This window comes from Phascolarctos cinereus, unplaced genomic scaffold, assembly GCF_003287225.1.
Source record: "Phascolarctos cinereus isolate Bilbo 61053 unplaced genomic scaffold, phaCin_HiC Scaffold_3;HRSCAF=262, whole genome shotgun sequence".
In the NCBI taxonomy this organism is placed as follows: Eukaryota; Metazoa; Chordata; class Mammalia; order Diprotodontia; family Phascolarctidae; genus Phascolarctos; species Phascolarctos cinereus.
In genome coordinates this window covers 92,022,169-92,045,344 of record NW_027555736.1, presented here as the reverse complement: position 1 = coordinate 92,045,344, position 23,176 = coordinate 92,022,169, and the positions used below count along the sequence as shown (strand labels likewise).

General features: G+C 41.0%; 1 long non-coding RNA gene across 3 annotated transcripts in view; it reads right to left on the bottom strand.

Moving 5' to 3' along the window:
* Positions 1-1,231: 1,231 nt before the first annotated feature.
* The window catches only part of LOC110209557 (uncharacterized), a 72,310-nt gene continuing 50,365 nt past the window's right edge, over positions 1,232-23,176 (bottom strand). For 2 of the 3 annotated variants that reach the window (XR_013485246.1, XR_013485245.1), the window contains 3 exons: positions 10,627-10,753; positions 4,078-4,203; positions 1,232-2,468 (listed from right to left, as the gene is read on the bottom strand). This is a non-coding gene — a long non-coding RNA (uncharacterized LOC110209557). Of the gene's footprint in view, positions 2,469-3,882; positions 4,204-10,626; positions 10,754-23,176 lie in introns of all 3 variants that reach the window. The other variant, XR_013485247.1, reaches the window with a different exon arrangement.

The following is a 23,176-nucleotide window of genomic DNA, read 5'->3' as shown; positions in this document are numbered from 1 at the left end:
CTCCATACTTGTTCCCACCAAAGCCACATATTTCTCACAGATTCTCTGCATATGTTCTTGGAATATTTCACCTTAGTGCAACAGCAGTATTTATGAACAATTATTCAGTTTAATCCATAATTAATGATGAGGAGGAGGAGTAGGTGGAAGATGAAGATAAGGATAAGGATGAGAATGAAGGAGCTGAATTCTCCCCCACTGTGAGCCTGTGGAGCAAGGGTTCTAAAAACCACAGAAATTACCACTGGTAGCCCTTCAGTTTTCAAAATTCGGACCTCCCTCAAGCTGGTGGCCCTGAACTTAGTCACTTTCATTAATGTGTAAGAACCAGGCCTATGGTAATCATTTACATTTTTTAGAATTAGCAGGTGTTCAAATATGCACTATACATTCAACTCTATACAAAATATGGTTTAAAAAATCCAGCCCACAAGGAGCCTACAATATAAAGTTATAAGCAAGGCAAACTTATATGGATGGATAAGGTTTAACCTTATGTTTATTTTCGGTCTTTCACTGTTCAGCTTGGGTCGCTTTGGAGTCACAGGGAGGGCAGAGGGCAAAGAAAACGGGCTGAGGGGAAAGGAAGGAAGGCGGGCTATGAACAGAAAGAATTTGGCATATGCATTATTAGCAGACAGCTATGCAAATGTTTAGGGGGTCCTGCCTTTGGACTGGACATTAGTCCTTTGCTGAGTGATTGGGGAAGCCCCCCAAATCGGGCTTGAGGCAGCAGGGTCCCAGCAATCCTACCTCTGTCCTGCCCCTAAGCCTACCCACCGTCTCTTTCCTTTCCCTTTCCTTCCGTTCTCTTTCCTGGGCTAGTAGTGTCTAGAAATCTGGTCCCCGTCTCTGGGTGGAATGAAAACTTAGTCCTGATGATTACACCCATTTATTAGTTCTCTCTAGTGCCTTTCTTCCCCAGAACACAAATGAGAGAGGATCTTTGTCAAGCTGCGGAAGAATAACCTCTAACTGCAACCTAAGTGTTTTCTCTTTCCGTTATTATTTTTCCTGGTATCATTGATTAAGTCCACACTATATTTAATCAGTACTGGCAGAAAACACTCTCACACGCTCAGGCGTGCATACACACACACACACACACACACACACACACACACACAACACACCACCACCACCACCACCACCAACAACAACAACAACAACCCACGACCAGAGTGATTTTCCAATTTGTTTGCTGCTTGCTGCTTAAACACCAAGACATTAGGACACGACTTTCTTTTCAGTTTAATGAGCAAAAAGAAACGGGGAAGCAGTGTACAGAGAAGGGGGGGGGTGCGCGGGAGGGGGAGCAAGAAGGAGAATGCCAAGGAGCAATTATACAAAAATATATACTGTGCTGATTAGGGATTCCTTCTCCAGCCTACTTTGGCTCAAGCTAAATCTTTTTCTAATGAGATATGGCTTATCCAGATCAGAGCGCACAGGAAAAAGTTGCAATTAACTTTTAAAAGAAGAAGTGAGTAAAGAGAAAGGAAGAGAGGAGGGAAAAGGATGGGGGAGGGGTGGGGAAGAAGGAAAAAAGAGGAGGATGGAAAAAGAGGGATTTCAGTCAGAATGGAATGGAGTGGAAAGCATTCTTCTAACATGCATGTCAGTGCATATGCTTATGATGGCTTGTTATCTTGATTATATATGTTGAGTCTATTATTATTTCTCGGTTGAGTTTTAGTGCTGTATTTTTTTGTGGGGGGGGGATGGAAGCCACTTGTAAAAACTGCCTGCTCCCGCGGGCGGGCCTCTGCCGGGGATGGGGGTTATCTGCCCTTTTGTACTAGCTGAATTCAGATTCAAAGAGTAATTTATCATGGCGATTCCAGTACTCCAATAGGCCGGATAATGTGAGGAGCTGCTTGGGGCCAGGGTGGGGGTGGGATAGGGACGGGCCGGGCTTTCATAGAGAAAGAAGAAATGAAATACACACGCATACACACACACGCACGCACGCACACACACCACTTTATCTCTGGATTATTAAAGCGGTTGGGGTATATTGAGGTTGAATAATAACGCCCGGCCCCGGTACACTCTAGCGTCCTCCTAAAGCGTTTCGGAAGAACTCAGTTGCTTTGGCCTGGGCCCTGTGGGGCCTGTCATCGTTGAATGGACGAGGGGTGGATTTGTCTTGAGTGACTTTTTTCGCTTCTTCTGGAGCAGGGGGAAGGAAAACGGTCCCCAAACCTCATACTTTCTCGGTCCCCGCCTTTTCTCCCAGATTTTTTACAGAAAGTCAGAGATTATGCCCAGGGTAAAGCCCCGGGCTCTGCCCAAACAGAAGGTGCCCTAGTCCTAGAGGTGCAGCCGCGGAGGGCCAGCCGGGCCCGGAAAATTCCGCGGAGCCAGGAGCGATGGAGGTCAATGTACAGCTAGGCTTTCTATGCCTGAAGCATCTTCTTCGGCGAGAGTCCTCCCGGCGTCAGCGCAGGTCATGGAGAGTCAGGGACCTGGAAAGAGATGCAGGAAAGGGACTGTCTGTGGAGCAGAGTCCAAAGCTGGAGGCTCGTTATTAGCAGCGGGCCTCCTCCTCCTTCTTTCCCCTACTCCTCCATCTCCCCCACTGTCAAAGGCCCACGGGTCTGTTTCCAGGGTCAGGCAAAGGAACTAGAAGAATGAGTAGTTGAAGAGAAAGGGTTCCAGGCTCTCTACCAATGTATCCGAATTCTGATCTCCTATTTCTAGCAGGGTATCCTCTGTAGATGCACTGTCAGATCCTCCTCCCTCCTTTCCCCAACAACTCCCCGCCCGCGAGAAGGAAGAAAGGTGATGAACATAATGTTACAGAATGACAGAGCTGGAAGGAACTATGGACAATATCTAAGGGTGACCCCACTCCCCGCATTCAGAAGAGTCAAGGACTCAGAGAGGACATGACTTACTCAAGGTTACATAGTGAGATATTGACAAAGATAGAATCAGAAACCAGATCTCCTGATTGCCAGGCTGCTGCCCGTTTTGACACATCCAAGAAGGAGGGAGAGTCCTCCAGCCTTAAATTCCTCTCCCTTGATAGCTTCTACTCTTGGGAGCGGACAGGTATGCTATATTTGAGGGAATGTTTTGCTATGGGAAGACTGAGTTGTTCGCAACAAATTGCAGTACGACTTGTACTACCGCTCCCAAACCAGGCTGGAGAGTCGTTCACTAGGCAAGGTGGGATTTCCCAGCCCGAAGACCTCCCGCCCCTTGAAAGGTTTCCCAGCGGCAGGTGGCCCGAGGCATCAAGGGTGGCCAGATGCGCTTTGGGATCGGCTGAGAGCTTGCTCCACGCGAGATATGGGGAATTATGCTTATAACGTTCCTTCGAAAGTACAGAGGCGCGGGCGTCACGTCCTCCACCCCCTATCCTCTCTTTCTGCCAACAGACCAAGTTCTAAGGGCATTGGGTTACTGGGACTCGCGGAGGTTAACTGATTCCAGAGGAGTGAATCGAACTGCTAAACCTACGGGGAGAAGTACGGGCTCAGGATTGGGCGATGCCCATGGAGATTTACAAAGAACCTGTTTTCTAGAAGTTCTTTATCCCTTAACCTCTTTTTCTCCCTCCTCTCCTTTTGGGGAAAATAGGGATCACTTGGTTCCGAAAGGCTCAATCTGAACGATGGATTAGTCCCGGGACGCAGGAGGTCCCCAAAGGCAAGGGCAAGGACTCTGCCCCAGCCTGACTCCTGAGCCCAGAGGCAGAACTGCCGGCCCGCTGGCCTTTCTTCTAGCAGAGCCATCTGGAAGAAAAAAGAGCCCCACCCAGCGTACTTTCCTCAGGCCAAGCCCCAAAGCCAGGGCGTAAAGCCTCCGTTTTTGGTTCTGGGATTGGCTGCGGGACTCAATAAACGCCAGTGAAACTCCACGACCTGCCAGTACCTGGGTTTACCAGAGGCTGGTTTAGCTACCTCCTGACTGGTTCCGAAAGTCCCTAGATCTGTTTAGGGACAGAAGGGAGGGGCTGGAGCCTCTCGACGTTTGCCGGTGTAGGGTAAGATAGGTCAAGTAGGGAGGGGGCAGAGGCAGAAGCCTGCCACACTGGCAGGCTGAATGCAGTTTTTCTCTGCCCTTTACCAAACTGTAGGAATTGTCATTTGCCCCTTCTCTGGATCGGTCTCCCAGTAATTTGTCTCCCAATTCCTCCTTCGATGTTAGGTGTGGGGGAAGATCCAGAACGCATCATCACTGCAACGAGGAGTGCTGCGAAAATAAAAAGAAAGCAGAAAAGAGAGAAGGAGGGTGCAGGTCTCAGAGATTCCTATTGGAGTTGCAGGAATCCCCCCAAATTTTTTAATCTCTTCCCTGTTCTACAAAGAGGATCTCCCATAAACCCCCTAGGACTACTGTGATATAGGATATCTTCTCCAGAAACACCGGACCGATATAGGCAGCCCCCCCACCCCCCATCTGGTTTCACTTTGGAAGAATTGAGCCTGAGCTAGCTCGGCACAGCGAAGCTCAGATAGGGTCCCCCAAGTATATACCCTCAGAGACATATCTAGAGATGCATGAATAAATGCCTATGCCCTCTATATTCTTCATTTCAGATCGTCATACTTAGACCAGAACCCCATACTTCAATCCACTTCAGCATTGAAGAAATGAGGTGTGTGTGTGTGTGTGTGTGAACTTTCAGGGGGCAAGGGCCAAGTTATGAGCTGAAAACCAGTTAGTTATTTAAATAAAGTTAGCGTGGCCTAATTGTCTGCTGGGTTATCTTTGTTAATTTTTCTGCATTTTGATTTCTTGTAGCTTCTCTATTATTTGTGAACTTACTTTTTCTCCTGAAAATAGATGTTTCTATGTTAAATAAAGAAGTCTGACCTATGGAGAGGGAGGAAACTATCCTCAGGGCTGGAAAGAGCTGGGTTCAAGTTCTGCTTCTGATGCTTAGTTTTCTGTGTGACCCTGGGCAATTTGCTTAATTTCTAGGTGCTCTGGGGTAACTTCCCTCTAAGCCTATAAATTGATGAGAAAGTGCTCTCCAGCTTTGAGACAGGCAGAGCCACAATCACAAGGCTAATCCTTATCCTTATGTGAAGTACATGACTTGGGGTGAGGATGGTAAGGGAAAAGCGAAGCAGAGACTCCAAGGGCAGCTAGGAGACTCAGTGGACAAATCTGTCCTCAGACACTTACTAGCTGTGTGACTGTAGCAGGTCATTTGTCCTAGTTTCCTCATCTGTCAAATGAGCTGAAGAAGGAAATAGCAAACCACTTCAAGTACCAAGTGCCAAGAAACCCCCAGATAGGATCATGAAGAGTTGTACACAACGGAACAACAGCAACAATAACTGCAGTTGGGGGATGAGGGAAGAGGATACTACTTACTGAGGGGCAGGTCAGGGCTCTTGCCAGGGTTAGCCAAAAAAAAAAAAGAAAAAAAAAGAAAAGGAAAAAGAAAGAAAAAAAAAGTCTGCCTGTGAAGCAGTGCTATAGAATGGGGCAGAATTTTCAGCCAGTGGAGAAAGGAAATGGTTTAAGGACAGGTCTCTCTCTTCCTGTGGCACAGAACTGGTTGGGATCAAAATCATCATAGTTCTTCACCCAATACTTACAAGGATTTTTGCCAACGTGGTGGATATTAGGTAGAAATTGTTCATTCCAAGGTCTCAGATGACTACGATGGTGGTATTTGTGCACCCTTGCAGCACTAACCCCAGTACCATATTGGAACATCTATAGACGATTGTCAGAAGTCATGGTATGTCGAGGCCCCATCTTACCTTTCTACCTCCAGCCCAGTCCACACTCTCTCACCCCATCCCTCAAGACTGAAAGAAGCTTCATTAGGCCTATGGGATTCAGCAGCCTAGCATCTGCAGGCCAGCAGAGCCTCTGAGCCGGAAGTCTTCGATCAGATGGAACAAGGATGGTTAGAGGGGGTTGGGAGGGAAGCGGGGTGGGTTGTAGGATCTGGAACTGGAAGGAAACTGAGAGATCATCTAGTTCAACCTCCTCATTTTACAGATGACAGAATCGGAATCAAGACCCAGATTTTGCCTAGAGTAACTTTCTCAAGGTCACATAGCTAGTAAAGGACAGAGCCAAGATTCTAACCCAGTTCCCCTCTCCCCAAATCCAGTGATCCTTTTAGTCATGCCATGCTGTTCTCTTCCCTTTGGTAACATCTAAAAGAGTCCTCAAAGGAACAGAGGCAAACAGCTAGGGCTCTAAGCTTGGCCTTTTACCTCTGGATACTTCCTTTTCCCAAGGCACAGATTTCCTTCAGCAAGAGGAAAGAGTTTCCATGGCATCCTTAACAAAGTGCTGGGGGTAGGGGTGGGAAGATGGGGGTGGGAGTGGGGAGCTGAAGCAAACCTGGGAAACATCTAAAGTTTTGCCTCCTGGATTTTCCCTCCTCATTGCAAGAGTGAGACATTGGGTGGCAACATCTCTTGTCTCTAAGCCCAGTCATCTTCTTCAGTGTACTTGTTAACCTGTATCCCAGTAAGATGGCTAAACTTTGGGGATCAGAGCAGTCTGGCAAACAGATTAAGCCCTTTGCCCCACCTTTCCCATGTGGGTTCTGGTAGGGGGTCATCTTTGTCCCCTATCCACAACTTCAAACCCCAGGAATTTCCTTAGACTTCGGTCCCCTTGCTTTCTCTTTGGTTGTGCCTTTCACCATACTAGCTGCTGGAGATAATGAGTGCCGTCCCCTATCTCTCCCCGTCTGTAGTCAATCTAATAAGCAAATGTGCTAGAAATACTAGCTAGAGTGCTAAGCTAGAAATTCTTCTTAAACATATAGCAAGGTCAGAGAAAAACAACCAAAAAAAAAGCTCTGAAACAGAAATTGGACACAGGAGGGCAGATGTAGACTGAACAGGAAGTGCTGGCCCAAGGCTAAATGAAACAGCTGTTGCCATTGTTCTGGATTGAAAACTGCCTTTGCAAACTCCACGCGGCCCAGGCTTGGAAAGCAGATGTTAGTAATTACAGCACATGAAACGAAGAGCACAGGATTAGGCAAGTGACGAAAAAGAAATGGTACCAGTAGATTTATAACTCGCTCAGGCAAATCAGCAAGGATGGGGGGTGAGCAGGGAAAATGCAAACACCCCCACTCAGCTTACCATCTGAATCTGCCATATTTACTCCTAGGCCACTCAAAGAATCAGAGAGCTTTGGAGAGCTAAAATATACATCAGATCTTGCCTGATGGGGGCTATCGAGCAGTTCCTTCTATTCGTCTTACAATCCAGGAGCCTTGCAGGGTTATGATTATTTAGATGCTCCTGACCTCAGAGGGATGGAATCTCTAACACTCCACTCAAGCACCAGATAATGATTTCTAGGCCAAAGAACCCAGAGTAAGGGGCCTGGATTGGCAAACATGGATTCATGTGAGATTCAAAGCTGGACAAATCTTCTGGGAGCTTTTGCCCACAGAAAAGTTCAAGTTTCAGGTCCCCTCAGCCCAAAACTGTCCTGAATAAAATCCAGGAGCACATACTCTTTTGCAGCTGAAATTGATTCATGCTTGAAAGCTAGCCCCTATAGTCCTAGAGAAGAGAACACTGGAAGGATGGAAAGCCCAGAGCCAGTGCGGGAAAAACAATAAGCAAAATGAAGTTTCTTGGCCTAATTATATAAATAGAAAGGGCAGAAGGCTTCGCATACTTTCTGAATATTCTCCAATGCTTTTCCATATGAGCAAGAACTGTAACACAAAACAAAACAAAACCCAGACCAAAGCCAACAAAACAAAACAAAAAATTCTTCCATCAAACCACGGCCTCGAAAGCAAGAGAGATTCTGAAAGGTTAGTCAGAAGGTAAAGCATGTGTTTGCCATCTTTGCTCCTGATATGGAAACCATATGCTTAAATACACTAGCAAACATACTTAATATAACACTCCGTTTTATTAAATGTGGTTTTATAAAAAGCTATCCCGAGCCAGGGCACCTTTTCTGTGCCGGTGACTGAAGCTCCGTGAAATAACCGTCTGCACTACAACTATCGCTATACATTTTTTTGGTAAATGAGTTTCGGACCCTTGGAAAATAGACTGGTTCTGATTATTATTGTGAGAGAGAAGGAGAGTATGAGGGAATCTTTTTTTTTCCTCTGATAAATTAAAAGAACTGTAATGGGTGCTTTCTGCAAACCTGTAAAAGAGCAGAGCCATCTGTGACTCATTTAACAGCGCTTTAAAGAAGATTTATTTGATTAATTTGGTCAGAATAGAGAGAATATAGATTTTCCCCTTCTCTGAAACATACATACACAGAGCAGCATAGACATTTCAGAAATGAAAAATGAGTAATTGTGTTATTAGAACTGGTGTGTCTGATGCTAGTTCGGTGGTGAGATAGAAGATTGCTGCCCAGCCAATTGGAATGGATTTAATCAATCCAGGAATGGATTTAATATCCTACAGGCCCAATGCCACCACCAAAGAGAGGTCCCAAGACAGGCATGACATACTCTGCAGGTTTTCTGCTTTGGAAGTTACAATCTGCCTCCACTCCCTTACTCAGCTCACCTCCAGATGCTTATTTCTCTTTTCAAAAGCCAGCACTCTGCCCTCCATGACCAAATGGAGAAAACATAGATCACGAGCTTTATTTGCTGACATGGAGCCACTGTCCTTGCAAGATCTCAGAATGAGTTCTCAGCACAGATGACAGCACAGAGAATGCCCTCATCTTTGTGTTTCTGTGCCGTCTGGTGACAGACCTCAATACTAAACCTGGACCTCGATAACAGCAATCACTTACAACTATTCAGTACTTGCCTAAGAATAACCCTATGAGGTAGGTAGTACAAACTTCTTAGAGTTTCATTTCTGTTCCCAAGGAAAGCTGGCCTCATTTGGCACTTTCTTTAACTCTTCCTGGGAAAACATAGGGAAACAGATATATGCAGAGCAGTCAGTGTTGACTTAGTGCAGGGATGTGAGACTCCAAGTGACTTTATAGGTAAGCCAAAGAGCTCCAGGAATAGCACTGCCCCTAGATCCCCAGATCTTCTTCCAGCCCAGTCCCATAGCAATCATCCAAGAGGGCCAACCCCTGTGGAGAAGGGTCTCTTCATCTATGTCATCACTAATACCAACTGCCAACAAACTGTCACCATTGGGGCAGGCAAGCCAGCCTAGCTAAAGCAGCAAAGTGCCTTGATAGAGAGACAAGTCTTGACCAGGCAGATCAAACCACTGCCACTGGCTTGACTACTATGATTACCACTTCCATCTTGGTGGAGACAGCCCAAGACGCCTTACCCAAAAAGTCCAGAAATAGCAGTGTTGCCCAATCCAGTAGTCTTGTTTCCAGTCTGACTTCAAATCATTATGCAAAGAAGCAACCCCTAGAGGGAGGGGCCTTGCCATCATGACCACCACCAACTCCAAATTCAATCGATTGTCACCACTGAGCAGGTAAGCTCAAAGCCCCCAAGGATAACAAAAACAGAAATGGTTTTATTAATAGAAATGATACTAAAGAAGATATATTACCTTGCCTTGCCATTGGGCCCTAAGTACTACTAAGCTTTGCCATTCACTCTACTGGCTAAAACCTCTTATATTTATGCTTTTCTCTTATTAGAGTGTGAGCTTTTTGAGAGTAGGGACTGTCTTACTTTTCAATTTGTATCTCCAGAGCTTAACACAGTACATAACAAGCACTTAATATATGAGGTTTCATTCATTCATCCCAACATAGAATGCTAGAATTCTGGATCTGGAAACCAATTCCTCATTATTTAGCTGGAGAAACAGAGGTCTGGACTTTCCCAGGATCTAAGAGTTGGAGGAGTGATATTGATTCTTATCTGATTTTGATTTTGCTGCTCCAATGAAATGTAAGCTCCTTGAAGAAAGGAACTTTTTTATTTTCCTTCCTTCCTTCCTTCCTTCCTTCCTTCCTTCCTTCCTTCCTTCCTTCCTTCCTTCCTTCCTTCCTTCCCTCTTTTCTTTCTTTCTTTCTTTCTTTCTTTCTTTCTTTCTTTCTTTCTTTCTTTCTTTCTTTCTTTCTTTCTTCCTTCCTTCCTTCCTTCCTTCCTTCCTTCCTTCCTTTCTTTCTTTCTCTCTTTCTTTTTCTTTCTTTCTTTCTTTCTTTCTTTCTTTCTTTCTTTCTTTCTTTCTTTCTTTCTTTCTTTCTTTCTTTCTTTCTTTCTTTCTTTCCCTCCCTCCCTCCCTCCCTCCCTCCCTCCCTCCCTCCCTTCCTTCTTTCCTTCCTTTCTTTCTTTCTTTCTTTCTTTCTTTCTTTCTTTCTTTCTTTCTTTCTTTCTTTCTTTCTTTCTTTCTTTCTTTCTTTCTTTCTGCCTTGTGGACACAGCACTGTCTACTACAGTGCCCTGAAAATAGTAGATGCTTATAAATGTTTGTTGAATTAAGTTGAATTGAAATGCATTGCCACATTATCCCCTGGATATTGTTATCCAAGCTACCTTTAGGCAGAATAAGACACTCTTTGAAAGACAGAATAAAACTGAAATCGCCCTCCTTTTTTTTTTTCTTTAAGAGCATAAGTCTCTAAGGTTGAGCCTGTAGGATTTTACAATCCAGAATCCAAGATTCCAAGTAGTCTAGAAAACAAGAATGGAAAGATTTCCCTTCTGAAACCTCAGGGACTAGCCAACCTCCAACTCCCCCTTTCCCACCTTTTACTTGCCTGAGCAGCAGGAACTGCTGAGATCAAAAGGAACTGGGAATCAATAGGATTAAAGAGTTGACATTCTTCTATTTTACCACAGGCTGTCGCCCTGGCTCCTTAGACTATCCAGCTGGACAGGAATTCCCTAGAGAAAGCAAAACAGGACTTCATAAAAGGAAGGAGGCTCAAAATTCCAAAGTTTCCTCCAAAGTACCCCTCCTTCTGGTCTCATCAAGGGGCCTGAATGTTAATCTTCCTCAGTCCATACTAGACTCATGACTTTATTTGGGGGGGGGTGTCACATGTTTGATTCTCCTAAGCAAGTTCTTCATTTGGGGCAGGGAGAAGGGAATATGTGTGAGGTTGATACAATTTTTAAAAATCATTCATTTGGACACATCAGGAAGGCCCATTAATTGAGAAAAGTCTGAAATGTGAAAAAAAAAGTAGAAAGAAATAGTTGTGCTCAGTGACTAGAGTACAAGACTTTTGGATAGGGAAGATCTGCATTTAAATTCCACCTCCGACACTTATTAGTTGTGTGACACTGGGCTAGTCGTTTAAGTTTTCTGAGCCTTAGTTTTCTCATCTGTGAAATGAGATGGTTGGACTAGATGCCCTCTAAGGGTCTTTCCAGCCCTAGGTCTATGATCATAAAGATCTATATAGTGTGCTGAGAGACAGCAGTGTGCATAATTGTTGTTTGTCCTTTGTTTCAAAGAGATTCGTGATATTACTGGTGATGTCTTGACTGGAGTGTGAATTGGATTTGAGTGAGGCAGAGTCTCACAAAGTTATCAGCCTCCCTCCCTCTTACAGAGTCCTCAAAGTCCAGTGGCAGGACAAAAGTCAGGATGACTGGGGATGGCCTGGGATGCAGTGGATGACCATGGTGTCTCCAATGTCTCACCGAGCTTTAAGCTCTCTGCTTCAGCTGCCTTCATTGCCATTGGAACAAACTGTTCTCAGGGGAAGTCTCCATATGCTTGAGGTAGACACCCCCCTCTAACTAACTGACATGTTTGAGGCCTGTTGGTTACCCCCAACCTGGTTTAGCCTGTCTGCCAAGACAGTTTTACCAGGGTGGGGCTGCTGAGCACGCTACAGCTTCTTGGGGCCACAGGTGAGAGTTGGGTGAAAGGTGGACACCAAAAGTGGATGAGCAGCCCTGAAAAGGACTCGGCAAGCCCCCACACCAGAGGTATGAACACCCCATGTACCCCAGTGTATATAATGGTGGCACAGTAGAAAGGTTTTAAGTGGCAAGTAGAAAGATTTAGGAAGGAAATCCTGGGGCAAGATAAAAATTTGGTTTTGAATCCTGACTCAGACCTTTACTAGCTATGTGACCCTAAGCAAGTCACCTAAGATCTCAATGCCTGTTTTCTCATCTATTTTCAAAAGTGAGATAAATAATACTGGTATTACCCACAAAAGTGATGTACAAACCTTGAAGGGCTATAGAGATGGGATTTGTTATTACTCATACTAGGTAAATTATAATGCTTCAAGAATAGTAATCCCTCTGTAGTAAATCATTGCTTTAAAGTTTACAAAGCACAACAACCCAGCAAGGTAGAATGCTTTGCCAAGTGTTACCCCTACTAGGGCGATGGGAGGAGGCTGTTTAATGAATAAAAAAGATGTGCAATTAGCATATTGATGGGGATGGTTTGGTTGTCACTGGGTATGGCCAAACTGCTTGAAAGGGATAGAAAACAATCTGTGTCCTAAAGCCATCATCCCAGGGAGCAACTCCTATGGAAAAGGGGCAAGCCAACCCCGCCAACTGCCAACTAACTGCCACTCATAGAGCAGGAGAGAGAGAGGGAGAGGGAGAGAGAGAGATGAGAGAGCATGCTCCACGCAAATCAAACCACCACCACTACTTTTGAGCATCATCTCTCCTCAGATCCTGATGCAGACATCTCAGGACCTTGAATCCGAGAACTGTGGGAAAATCAGTGCCTCTAACCCCATCATCCTTGGGAAGCAACCACAGTGGAGATGGCAACTGCTTTTATAGGTGCTATAGTCACATCTATTAAAGACCTAGAAAAGAAAGTTCTTGTCCCCAAAGTCCTTGGCACTGTCAAATGGTTCAGCATCAGAAACTGATAAGATTTTATCAGTAGAAATGGCATTAAAGAAGCATTACCTGGGTCCTTCCCATGTCACTTGCAGCTGAAACCTTCCATATGTGTTATCTCTTTCATTAGAAGGTGAGTGCCCTGAAAGCAGAGCCTGTTTGACATTTCTATTACTATCCCAAACACTTAGCATAATGCTGGCACTTGCACGTAGTAAGCACTTAATAAATGTTTCATTCATCCATCCATTCAAGTAATTTTAAAGATCTCCAACCTTGCTGGCTTACATTATGAAATTGCATTTTCTCAGAAAAAAAAAAGTTGTATGAAAGAGAGGGGAAGAGGAGCAAACATCAACACAGGCCCTAACAATCATTACAGGTATTGAATTAATGGAGTACAAAAGAATAAGATTTTTATTACTAAAATAATAATAATGAGGTTTTATTATCAGCCTCTCCCCACTCCCACCCTAATACTTCTGGCCTATGTTTGTCTATATTGCCAAATGACTTAGTAGTGGAGCCTGGCCAGGCAGGATGGAAACAAGGTTGGGCAGATGCATGAGTCAAAGGTGTTTTCCTATATTAAAGATAGGAGTAAATTCCCAGGTGACTTTTTTAAGGACTGTTCATAACACTTTGGGGCAAGAAATTCACTTCTAGAGAGCCAGAGGAAAAAAGGAACTCACAAATCCAGGAATTTTGTCAGAAATTTGTACTTAAGATAGAAAAAACATTGGAGTCAAAGACCTGGGATTCAGTTCTGGTTCTGGCTGCCCATTAGCTGTGTCACTTTGGATAAGTCACTTTCCAGCCCAACCCAACCCAATAAATATTTATAAACTTCCCACCTTTCAACCTCAGTTTCCTCATCTATAAAATAAGGGTGTCGGACTAAATTATCCTCAAGTTCCCTTCCAGATCCAGGACTTTGATTCTATGATCAGGCCTCAAATAGCATCATGGGTCAGAGTTGTAAGCTAGAAAGAACCTCAGGAACCAGTTAGAATGGGGGTTCTTAACCTTTTTTTGCATCATAGACCCCTTTGGCACTCTGCCAAAGTCCACCTTCTCAGAATAGCATTATTCAATGCACACAGTAAGGAAAAATGGAATTTACAATGGATTATAATGGAAATCAATTATATTCAAATACAGCTATGAAAATGTTTTTTAAAAATCCACAGACCTTCTCATTTTATAGATGAGGAAACTGAGGTTTAGAGAAGTTAAATGCCTTATTCAAGGTCAGGCAGGTGTTTAGTGAAAGGGGCAAGATTTGAACCCAGGGCAGGATTTGACTCTAGGGTCACTACTAATTCCATTATACTAGGCACAAGCATGATGAATCAATTTGGACTCTTCCAAGTGATTTCTTTGACACTGTGCTTATCTTTCTTGTTCAAAAGAACAAAGGTGACATTGGTGATAGATTTGGTATTAAAAGACTTAGTCCCTCTCTGTCATTGTAACTGAGTAAGCCACTTCATTTCCCAAAGCCTCAGTTTCTCCACATAATGGAGTAAATAATATTAATATTACTTATTAATCTTAAATTACTTATATTAATATTACTGGTAAATCTTAAATGAAACTTAAGAATCATTGTGAGAGGCCAAAGAAATATTTGAATTCATTTATAAACTATAAAATATTACAGAAATATTGCTGTTATCATTAATCCCTGGGTCTGTAATTTATCAGTTTGAGGAACTCTGAATATTGAAATTCCCTCCTTTGATATAGCTTTGCAATTTATAAGTAATTTATAATCTTAGAGAGTTGGCCAGGGCACTAAAAAGCTAAATGACCTGTCCATACAGTTAGTTTAATATAGAAGGATTTGAATCCAAGCCTTCTGACTTTAATGCTGGCCCTCTATTCTTTATTCCAGGCTGCCTCTTCTTATTTCTGCTATCATCGTCATTATTAGTGCTTCAAAGTGCTGTGGAATGTGGCATCTAAGGCCTGCTCTTTGCACGAATCTGATGGAGATGGTCAACATTATAATGCGCCATCTTGATAGCACTCTGCTGCTTTAAAAGGGTCCCTTCCTCTTGCCATGAACGTGACTGTTGCTCAGTAGAATGTCAGATGCCAGCTCCAACGATTGGAAGGCATGCAGCAGTGATGACATAAGCATGTGTGCTCCGTTTGGTCCTCTATGTACATTCAAAACACCAAGCCATTTTAGTTAGACCCTACCTACTGCCAGGCAAATTTATTATACTTGACATTTAGAGTGAATTGGAAAGAAACAGACTGAGTGCAACACACTCAGCTTATCAAATTAGACTACAGTTAAAGGAAATTTAGTGTGAATCTGACTCAAGAATACATGCTCACCACCAGCAACATCCACCAAATTAATGTTATGGGCCAAATTTTTTCAATCACCTAGCAGTTATAGTATAATCATTTTAAATTAAAATAACCTAACCAATACAGCACGCCTACCAGTTCTTAAACTACACACCAATGGGAACTCATTTCCCCACTAGATGTACGTGTGTCTGGGAAGGGTGGGGTAGGGCTATACTTGTATAGTTCCCTACCTTTAACACACACTTAGAAGTCATAAAATTTTAGAGTTGAAAGTAATAATCAATTAATTAGTGAGCATTTATTAAGCACCTATTGTGTACCAGGCACTATGCTAAGCACTAGGGATATAGAAAGAGGCAATAGACAGTCCTTGGTCTCAAGGAACTTACAGTCTAATAGGGGAGACCACATGCAAATGAATATATAAAAAGCAAGCTAAGTTCAGGATAAATAAGAGATAATTATTAGAAGGAAGGTACTGGAATTAAGGTAGCTAGGTGGCTCAGTGGATAGAACACTGGGCCTGACTCATCTTCCTGAGTTCAAATTTGGCTTCAGGTACTTACTAGCTATGTGATCCTGGGAAAGTCATTTGACCTCTGTTTGCCTTAATCTACTAGAGAAGGAAATGGCAAACTACTGCGGTATCTTTGTCAAGAAAACCGCATAGACAGTATGGTCCATGGGGTCACAAAGAGTCAGAAACGACTGAACAACACCTGGAATTAAGAGGGATTGGGAAAGGCTTTGTATAGGAGGTGAGACTTTAGTTGGGGCTTAAAAGACTAGAAGGTCAGTAAGGCAGAGCAGAGAAGGGAGGGCATCCAGGTATGGAGAACAGTCAGAAAATGCCTGGAGCCAAGATACAGAGTATCTTGTTTGTGGAGCAGCAGGAGATCAGTGTCACTGGATCAAAAAGTACACCTCGGGAGTAAGGTGTAAAAAGACTGGAATGGTAAGAGGGGTAGTGATTTTGAAAGATCTGAATATCAAACAGCATGTTGGTTTGCTCTTGGGAACAATAAAAGAGCCATTGGAGTTTATTGAGTGGAGAGAAGGGAGATACGGTCAGACCTGTGCTTCAGGAAAATAACTTTAGTGGATGAATGGGAGAATGGATTGGAGTAGGGAGAGACTTAAGGCAGGCAGACCCACCAACAGCCATTGCAATAGTCCAGATATAAGGTGAAGACAATCTGCACTAGAGTGTTAGAAAAGAGAAGGGAATCTATATGAGAGATGTTGCAAAGGTGAAATCGACAAATCTTGTCAATAGCTTGGATATGGGAGGGGGTGAGAGAAATAGTGAGCAGTCTAGGATGACTCCCAGGTTGTGAGCCTGAGAGACTAGGAGGATGGTGTTACCCTCTGAGTCATAGGGAAGGTGGGGCAGGGAGAGAGACGGTTCTAGGGGAAAAGATAATAAGTTCCATTTTGGACATAATGAATTTAAGACATCCAATTTGAGATGTCTTTAAGGTAGTTGGAGATGTGAGATTAGAGGTTAGCAGAAATATCATGTAGTGCAATTACTTCATTTTACAGATAAGGAAACAGGCTTAATAGAAAACGGTTAAAGTATATAAGGGCAATTGACAAAGTATCAACAAATAGGATGTAAAATAATGCTTCCAATGAGTAATTAATAAGAGAAATTTAAGTTAAGACATCTCTCTGAGGTTTTGCCGCATACCTCTCAGATTTACAAACAGGACGAAGGGTGAAAATGGTAAGTGTTGGAGAGTCTGCTGGAAGATGGAAATACTGATGGACTGTTGGTGGAAGTCTCAAACTCATCTGACTCTTCTGGAAAACCATTTGGAACTCCACTAGAAAAGTCACTAAACTGTACATACCCTTTAATGTAGCGATACCACTACTAAAGATATGCCCCAAGGAGAACAAAAACAGAAGGAAAGGTCTTACACATCTATGAAACATTCAAAGGATCAGAGATTTAAACCTGAAAGGGAGCCCAGAGGACTTCTAGCCCAGCTCCCTCCTTTTACAGATGAGAAGCTACACCATTCGGCCAAGGAGCTGACATATGCTGGCTACACAATGAGAAGATGGGACTCATTAAAAAGGACTCTGATGCTGGGAAATATTGAAGGTGAAAGGAAAAGGGGATGGCATAGAATGAGAATGAGATGGATCAACAGAGTGATAGACACATAGATAGATAGATAGATAGATAGATAGATAGATAGATAGATAGATAGATAGAGTCATGGAAACAATGAACATGAACTTGGACAGACTTTGAGATAGTAGAGGATAGAGGGATATGGAGTCCTGGTCCATGAGGTGACAAAGAGTCAAACAGGACTGAATAACACTAGCAAGTATTATGTGTCAAGGGGCAGGTAGGTGGCACAGTGGATAGAGCACTGGCCCTGAAGTCAGGGGAACCTGAGTTCAAATCCAGGCTCAGACACTTAACACGTACTAGCTGTGTGACCCTGGGCAAGTCACTTAACCCCACTGCCTAGCCAAAAGGAAAAAAAAGTATTATGTTTCATGTATTGTTCTAGGTACTAGGGGGAAATGACAACAAAACTCCCAAATAATCCCTGTCCCCAAGCACTTTTCTGCTAATTCTATAAAATAGAATTAATAATTAATCAACAAGTATTTATTAAACACTGTGCCAGACACTGTAGTAAGGGTTAAGGATACAAAGAAAAAGCAAGAATAATCCTTGCCCTCTATGAGTGTATACTCAAATGAAGAAGATAACATATGAATCAGTATAAAGAAGATAAATAGGTGTACAGAGTGGATAAAAGGTAACCTTATAGTGGGTGGCACTGGAGTGACTAGGAAAGGTCTCCTGAAGGAGGTAACAACTGACGAGTCTTAAATAATTCAGGAATTTTTTTTTGGTTAGGCAATTTGGGGTTAAGTGATTTGCCCAGGGTCATACAGCTAGTAAGCGTCAAGTGTTTGGTCTGAGGCCAGATTTGAACTCAGGTCCTCCTGACTTCAGGGCCGGTGCTCTATCCATTGTGCCATCTACCTGCCCTGAAAGTCAGGAATTTTAAGTCACAGGTTGCATGGGAGAACATTCCAGGCCCAATGAACAGCCAGTATGAAAGGCAGGATATAAAGTGCCCTGTGAGAAATATGGCTGGACCCAATAGTTAAGGCATATAAAAGAACTTTAAAAAGTTGGAAAAAAGTATTATACAAATATGTTAGTATTACAGTGGAGGTTAATGAAAGTGTAAATATTTTATAGTGCCCGTGCTTTTCATGTTTTATTTTGTTTTGTTTTGTTTTACAAACACTAGGACTTGAAATAACATCACACATAATACAACTGATTATATTTTAAGGGGCAGGAGAGGACTCATTATTGATGTGGAAATCATCTCTGAATCAGCTGCCTGTATACGATTAGGCTACCCCTTTGTCAGAGGAAAGATAAGAATGAATGAAAAGCCAGAAAAAGGAATGATAATGAAAGAAAATATATGGCATGCAATTGAAACAACTCAATTCAGAACTATTTAAATAAGTAATTGGTAATGAAAAATGGGACACGGACAGCAGAAAGGACATCAACATCAATTAAAATAATTTTATATCAAAGCTTAACCCATGTAAATCAATTTTCCTAACAAGGAGAATTTCAAAAGTCTAAAATTGCCTTAGTAAGAAAATACTTGGCTTACTTTCCAAGCAAAGAGAGGTTGTAGCCAAAGGCAATACTGGTGCAGAATATAAACTTGCTTATAAAATCTTCTAAAGAAGATGGATGAGTATGAACAGCATTGCTTTAATAAGCAGAGAAAATCAGTGAAGGAAAAAGCAGTTTAAATAAACTTGGTAAGAGAATCAACTAAGCAAAGTCATCCACAGGACATTTAAGGATAAAAATGCAAAGAAGATGAGCAAAAAAGAGAAAAATGGAAAAGATCTGCAAATATTTTTCCAATTTTTAAAACATTTTTAAAGTTTTGAGTCCCAAATTCTATCCTTCCCTTTCCCCCTTCCTGAGACAGTAAGCAGTCAAATATAGGTTATACATGTGCAATTATGTAAAACATTTCCATATTAGTCATTTTGTACAAGGAGACTCAAATAAAAGAAAAAAAAGAAAGAAAGAAAGTGAAAAAATAACATGCTTCAGTCTGTATTCAATCAACATCAGTTCTTTCTCTGAAGGTGGATAATATGCTTCATCATTAGTCCTTTGTAATTGTCTTGGATCATTGGATTGCTGAGAATAGCTAAATCATTCACAGTTCTTCATTAAATAATGTCACTGTTACTGTGTTCAATGTTTTCCTGATTCTGTTCAATTCATTATGCATCACTTCATGTAAGCCTTTCAGGTTTGTTTGGTTTTTTTTAAATCATCCTGCTTGTCATTTCTTATAGCACAATAATATTCAATTACAATCATATATCATAGCTTGTTTAGCCATTCCCTAATTTATGGGCATCCCTCTGATTTCCAATTCTTAGCCACCATAAAAAGAGGTGTTATAAATATTTTTGTACAATTAGGTCCATTTCCCCTTCTTTTTGGGATGTCTTTGGAATATAGATTTAGCAGCGGTATTGTTGGATCAAAGGGTATGCACAGTTTTATAGCCCTTTTGGCCTAGTTGCAAATTGCTCTCCAGAATAGTTGGATCAGTTCTCAACTCCACCAACAGTGCATTAGTGTCTCACTTTTCCCCATCTCCTTCAACATCCAACATTTTCTTTTTCTGTCACATTAGCCACTCTGATAGGTGTGAGGTGGAACCTCAGAGTTGTTTTAATTTGCATTTTTCTGATTAATGGTGATTTAGAGCATTTTCAAAACATGACTATAGATAGCTTTGATTCCTTTGTCTGAAAATTGCCTGTTCATATCCTTTGACCACTTATCACTTGGGGAATGACTTGTATTTTTACAAATACAAATTTATAAATTTGACTCAGTTCTCTATATATTTGAGAAATGAGGCATTTATCAGAGATACTTATTTCAAAATTTCCCCCCAGTTTTCTGCTTTCATTATAATGTTGGTTGCATTGGTTTTGCTTATGTAAAAGCTTTTTAATTTTACATGACCAAAATTATCTATTTTACATTTTGTAATGCTCTCTATATCTTCTTTGGTCCTAAATTCTTAACTTCTCCATGAATCTTAACAGATAAATTATTCCATGCTCTCTTAATTTGCTTATGGTATCACCCTTTATGTGTGAATCATGTACCCATTTTGACTTTATCTTGGTATATGTTGTAAGATGTTGGTCTATACCTAGTTTCTGCCACACTATTTTCCAGTTTTCCTAGCAGTTTTTGTCAAATAATAAGTTTTTGTTCCAAAATCTTGGATCTTTGAGTTTATCAAACACTAGATTACTATGATTATGTACTACTGTGTCTTGTGTACCTAATCTATTCCACTGATCCATCACTCTATTTCTTAGCCAGTATCAAATAGTTTTGATTATTACTGCTTTATAATATAGTTTGATACCTGGTATGGCTAGACAACATTCCTTCACATTTTTTTTCATTGATTCCCTTGATATTCTTGATCTTTTGTTCTTCCAGATGAATTTTGTTACTACTTTTTCTAGCTCTACAAAATATTTTTGGTAGTCTGATTGGTATGGCACCGAGTAAGTAAATTAATGTAGGTAGAATTGTCATTTTTATCGTATTGGCTCAGCTTACCCACAGCAATTGATATTTCTCCAGTTGTTTAGATCTGACTTTATTTGTGTGAAGTGTTTTATAGTGGTGTTCATATAGTTCCTGGGTTTGTCTTGGCAGGTAGACACCTAAGTATTTTACATATTGTCTACAGTTATTTTAAGTGGAATTTCTCTTTCTCTCTCTTGCTGCTGGACTTTATTGGTAATATATAAAAAGGCTGATGATTTATGTGGGTTTATTTTGTATCTGCAACTTTGCTAAAGTTGTTAAGTATTTCAGGTAGTTTTTCAGTTGATTCTCTAGGATTTTCTAAGTATAACATCATATCATCTGCAAAGAGTGATAGTTTTGTTTACTCATTGCCTATTCTAATTCCTTTAATTTCTTATTCTTCTCTTATTGCTATAGCTAACATTTCTAGTACAATATTAAATAATAGAGGTGATAATAGGAATCCTTACTTCATCCTGATTGTACTGGGAAGGCTTCTAGCTTATCCTCATTACATACAATGCTTACTGATGGTTTCAGGTAAATATTACTTATCATTTTAAGATAAGCTCCATTTATTCCTACGTTCTCTAGTGTTTTTTTTTAAAATAGGAATAGGTGCTGTTTTTTGTCAAAGGCCTTTTCTGCATCTATTGAGATTATCATGTGATTTCTGTTTTGTTATTGATATGGCCAATTATGCTGATAGTTTTCCTAATATTGAATGAGGCCTGAATCCGTACCTGGTCATAGTGTATGACTCTTTTGATATATTGCTGTAATCTCTTTGCTAGTGTTTTATTTAAAATTTTGCATCAATATTCATTAAGGAATGCAGATATTTTTGTAACAGACTATCTTTATCATCAAAGACAATAGAACCACTATTCTTAAAGTGTAATATCTGGATTTGTATGTGTTTGCATGGGATAGAGAAATGGTCTTAAAGAGAATAAATGTGGAAAAAGCAGATGTATCAGACTAAGGATATACTGAATAGATCTGTGTTGGGAGCAACACAATTATGAGTTGAGGGATCCATTCACAAAGTATCAAAAAGAGAAAAAGATACCAAAGGCATGAAGTTTGTAGAACTAATTAATAACTTGTTAAAAACTTGTTGAGAGAACTTTAATAACTATTGATCTATATACTTATCTACACTGTTACACAAAACTTTTGTGAAAATTGGCTAAATATATAGAGAGAGCATCCTTGATGAGGGAAGAAGCAGGCTTTCGTAATTGTTGTTTTACAACAAACCATGTATTTTCCATGTTGTAAATGATGTAGAGAATGAATGTAGATGACTGAAAGATATAGAGAATATGTCACCCATTGTACTTGTTGTTTGTTGATTATAAAAAGATTTTTGATTTGGCAGAGCAAAACACTGCACTAAAGGCTCTCTTCCAACAAGGTGCTGAACAATTCTTTGGACAATTCAACTATTTCAACTTGGGGCCACACTAAATGATTATTCAAGATGTAACGTGGAGGAAGATGGAATTCATGGTTCCATTCTATAAGAATCCATTGAGCATTCATGTACTCAGAAATGTGGCTGATACAAAATAATGCGCTGACCAATTGATCAAGCAACCTTTGTTTAACCTCTCAACTTCTCTGAGCTTCACTTTAACCAAAAGGAAAATGGGATGATAATACCAATAGTAGATATCTCACTATTTGGAAGAAATAGCTTTGTAAATCCCACTGCAAACTATAAATGACTATATAAAGTTATTATTTTCATAGAAAAATCACTCTTCTTTTCTTGCTCAATGAAGATCAGAAATGAATGATCCTGGGGCCAGTCACTATCCTGTTGTTATACTTTTACATTTACTCTATTACATTTCGTGTTCTGTGGATTATTTGACAAGTAGATAAAATGACTGCTTTTTGTCACTGAATATAAGTATTAATTTATAAGCTCATTTTCCAAAGGCTCATTGACTGCATTGTTGGTACGACTTAAGTAGCAGACAGAATGACAAGTACTAAATATATCTTAGCTTTTTCCTACGTGATTTTTATCTCGTCTTTTAATTCTCTATGTTTAGAAAGCTTTTCATTCCATACAACTTGGATATTATAAGCATTTGTTTTGATGAAATCTATTAAAAACATTATTCTTGACATTTTTAAAAAACTTTTTCTATTTCTAATTAATTTTAATCAGAATTTTTTTCCCTTTTCTCCCTCTGTCCTTCACCTCCATCCCCACTGAGAAAAAAAAAAGAAAAACAAAACCCCTGTCACAAACATGTCTAGTCAAACAAAACAAATTCCTGCACTAGCCATGTTTTAAAAAATCTCTATCTGTATTCTGAGTCCTTCATCTCTCTATGTGACCTTTGGTAGCATATTTCATCATTAGTCCTCTGGAATCATGGTTGGTCATTATGCTGATCAGAATTCCTAGGTCTTTCAAAGTTATTTGTCTTTATAATAATGTTGTCATTGTATAAACTGTTATCCTGGTTCTG